General features: G+C 47.5%; 1 pseudogene; it reads left to right on the plus strand.

The window, feature by feature from the left end:
- The first annotated feature begins 1,144 nt into the window (after positions 1–1,144).
- LOC134941416 (5S ribosomal RNA) lies at positions 1,145–1,263 on the plus strand (annotated as a pseudogene).
- Positions 1,264–4,285: the final 3,022 nt, after the last annotated feature.

A 4,285-nucleotide genomic window follows, 5' to 3' on the forward strand; every position in this document is an offset into this window, starting at 1 on the left:
TGGCACTATTGTGGAAAGCGGGACATAGCATGGCACTATTGTGGAAAGTGGTGCAACAATTCATCATAGGTGAACCTTGTATTCCTTCCCAGTTTTAGAAGGCTGGCTCGCCTCACCTACCTCCTGCTTAACCTCACCTACCTCCTCAGCCACTTCTGTCTCCCTCTCATCCTCAACACTATCTCTATTACTCTGTCCATATTAGCAGAAAACAGGAAGTACATAGAAACACAGAAAAAGTAACCTATGCTAACACTTACACTATATTTAAACACACAACAGTCATACACACAGATAGACAGAATGTAAATTAAAAATACAAATAAAAATATACAACAGACAAAATGGGTGCATGCAATAAAAATTAATACAAACAAATTGATAAGACAAGAATGTCCAACACTCACCAATCAATTTCCAACAATATCCAACAATTCTCCAATAATAAAATCACAATGTCATTGTGTATTTTAGAATGGTAATGTTTCATGAAAATATCATGTGGCATGAGAAAACCAATAGTAAAACACAGACAGGAAGTGACCATTGGTTCCCAACAGTTTTTTGGTGCTTTCTAATTTTTTTTACAGTACTTTACTTTCATGGTGGCTTCCTTTGGAATCAAATAAACCAATGGCACTTTGTGGCTTTTGAAGCCAATGAGCATCACTGTTTGTTTAGAAAACACTGCCTTAAATAATGTTTATTAAATTTTGTATTTTGGAGCTGAGAAATGACTCATCCTTCCTCAATAAGGGCTCTGTCAAATAATTTGTAAAATCCTTGTTGCCATTTCAGCCATTTCAGCGATTTCTTGTCTGGCCGCAGTATGTTTTCAGGCTCTGAGCAGCAGTGTAGTGTGAATCCATGGCTTCTGGAGCAAGCTCACATCACGGTGCGCCCCCCATTTACACACAACTCATAGTTCCCGACAGGGAAAAAAGCACTGAACCCCACGGAAGGGGGGGGGGGGAGAAACACAGGAGCCTCCACAGGGGAAAAAAGAAAAGCACTCTGTAGTAGTGACGCTTACACACGTAACGCCCCCTGTACCAGTGAAGCTTATACATAAAGCCCCCTGTACCAGTGATGCTTACACACGTAATGCCCCCTGTAGCAGTGATGCTTACACACGTAACTGTGCCACTACAGCCACACCACCCTGGATACACCCAATATCATATGATCTTGTAAGCTAAGCAGTGTTGGGCCTGGTTAGTACTTGGATGGGAGACCACCTGGGAATACAAGGCGCTGTAGCCTTTTCTCATTGTAAGGGCTTGTATGTTAAAGTGCTGCTTGGATTTGTAAGTGTGAGTTGGTAACAGCAAAAGTGCTGCTTGGATTTGTAAGTGTGAGTTGGTAACAGCAAAAGGTGAGTTAGAATACAGAAAAAGGTGAGTTTTATAATACACAATCAGGAACACACATATTTGCAGTACCATTAAACTTCTGGTGAGGCTGCAAGGGGCTGAGTGAGTGAGAGGGTCTCTCACTTGGAGTAGCAGAGGGGCTGTGATTGTGCGTGGGTGAGGGGCATTTTTTTTTTTAGCATGAGCTGTAAGCCGAGTGAAAAGGAGGTGCAGTGAGCTAGAACAACTGCAACTGCTAAGTGGAGTATCGGTGCCGCAGGAGAGAGTACTATGGCTGCATAAAAGTGAAGGACCAAGAACCGCACAAAGATAGATAAGTATAAGCCAGCTTAATTATTGTATAAGTGAGATTGTTTGTCTTCTACTTTCTTTTTGCTTCTTTTCTTTGAGAGTAACAGGGAGTTAGACCTTACAAACAATATGGGAGGGGCTGTGATTAGGGACCTCACTCAGTGCATGTCGTGCAAGATGTATGCACACCTGGAGCAACAGGCCCAGTGTGATTACATATGCACGAGGTGTATGCGAATGGTTGCCCTGGAAGCCCAGGTAACTGATCTAGAGGAAACCGTTACGTGACTGAGGGAGATTCACAATATCGAGCGAAGTTTAGACAGAACGGTGGAGGAGTTGCGTGAGGGGTCACTGGTAGAAGAGGATGATGATCAGGTAGCCAGCTGGGTCACAGTTAGAAGGAAGAAAAAGAGGGGGAGGCTCGACATCTCCGAACTATCAAACCCGAACAAATTTGCCTGACTGGATGAGGAATCGGAGGATAATAGTGAAGAAATGACGGTGCCGGAGGTGACTGCTACCTCTAGCATCCAGAGGAGTGGTCCCTCTGGCGCAGTTGGGATAAAAGATAGTGAGGTACCTAGTCAGATGGTGGTGATAGGGGATTTTACCATCAGGAAGGCAGATAGGGCAATCTGCTACCGGGACCATGATCGCGTACAGTCTGTTGTCTCCCGGGTGCTCGGGTACGGCACATCGTGGACCGGGTAGATAGACTGTTGGGAGGGGCTGGGAAAGACCCAGCGGTCTTGGTGCACATGTGCACCAATGACAAAGTTAGCGGAAGGTGGGATGTCCTTAAGAAAGACTATAGGGACTTAGGAAAGAAACTTAAGGCAAGGACATCTAAGGTAATATTCTCCGAAATATTACCCGTGCCACGCGCTAGTCCAGGTAGGCAGAGGGAGATTAGGGAGGTAAATGTGTGGCTTAGAGATTGGTGCAGGAAAGAGGGGTTTGTGTTCCTGGAACACTGGGCGGACTTCTCAGTCAGGCGCCATCTCTTTTGTCGTGACGGATTGCACCTGACTGAGGAGGGGGCAGCGGTGCTGGGGGGAAGGATGGTTAGAAGGTTGGAGGAGATTTTAAACTAGGAGCCTGGGGAGAGGGTTTAGCTAGAATCTACGGGTTATGCAGTGAGAATAGTGGGGATAGCGGTAGTAAACGAAATGGGGGAGAAGTTGGGGGGAGGGTAAGAGCAGGTGGTAAGGTTACTAACATGGGTACTAAAAGAGATTTTATCAAAGCACTAACCAATGACGATTACAGGTCATCATTGCTACATTGTTAGGCGCCGGGGTCCGCTCGTCGGTGCGGCCCGGCGCCTAGCAACCAGGGACGCCGTGCGCGTACAGCCGCCGGCTCCCTGGCAACGCTAGACGCCGGGCGCACGGAGCCGCTCTGACCCTAGCAACGGGGACGCCACGTTCGGGCCGCGTTCCCCGTTGCTGGGTCTGTTCTAATTATTTTATGGTGTGCTGGCCGTGCAGCTTGCAAGCTGCACGGCATTCATTGTGATTACCCAGTCTGGCTCCTGATTGGGGAGTTCTCTGTTATAAGCACCCTTTGGACTTCCCACAGACGCCGGTGATAGCTTCCTGTTTGCCTGTGTCAGTTGCAGAGAGTTCCAGTCTTGCTCAATCCGGTTGTTCCTGTCCTCAGGGGTCCTGTACTCGGAAAGTTGTCATCATTCCTGGAGTCTGACCGAGCACCTTTAACATCCTGTGGTGTTCGTGAGTCGCGGCGCAGCCGTGTGTTGCGGCTTGTCCGCTTACTGTTTATTATTTAGTATATTTGTGTTCTGGAGCTTTTGCGGAGGATTCCGCTCCCACAGATCCACTCTGGTATCCAGCGGTGCTGGATAGGAGTAACGGATCGGTGGATCCTTGGTTGTCCTTTTCCCTGGCGGCTAGTCCGCACATACCTTTGGTTTAAGTTAGTTAGCTTGTAACCCCTGGCCTGGTTGCTTAGTCAGAGGGCCCCTTGTTATCACCCTGTCTCGGATTTCCCTTTGTCTCCCATTAAGACCTGAGGGGGCATCGGGGTTGGGCAGACATAATCCGCCCTTCGAACGCGGCTGCCATGGGCTCAAGCAACCATAGTCTCGCAGGGGATTTCTGATAACACGGGCGAGACAACGGAGTTAGGGCGCCAGGGGTTACTAGGCTCTCCTGCTCCCACTACCAGCAGATCTTCCCTGTACTCAGACCTCTGCCATAAGATCTCCTCTGGTCTGGAGTTCGGGAATCATAACATTATCACCGGCCAGACAAAAAAAAGAAAATTAAAAAGGAGTTAATTTTTTTCACTTATTCAGTTGGGAGATTTTGTCGGCCTCATGAATCCCACCGGTGTTGGGCCAAATCCTGGCCAACTTCTAGTTAGTCAGATTCAAGAACTTACTCAGATGGTTCAGGATCTGTCCCTCCGGGTGAGGTCACAGGAAGATCTGTTACGGACTTCCCCGAGGGTCATCCCTGAACCAAAAATGCATCTGCCTGACCGTTTTTCTGGGGATAGAAAACAGTTTTTTAATTTTAAAGAGTCTTGTAAACTTTATTTTCGTTTAAGACCAGTCTCCTCAGGTACGGAGGCTCAGCGGGTTGGAATTATTATTT

Source organism: Pseudophryne corroboree, chromosome 1 (assembly GCF_028390025.1).
Source record: "Pseudophryne corroboree isolate aPseCor3 chromosome 1, aPseCor3.hap2, whole genome shotgun sequence".
Taxonomy (NCBI): domain Eukaryota; kingdom Metazoa; phylum Chordata; class Amphibia; order Anura; family Myobatrachidae; genus Pseudophryne; species Pseudophryne corroboree.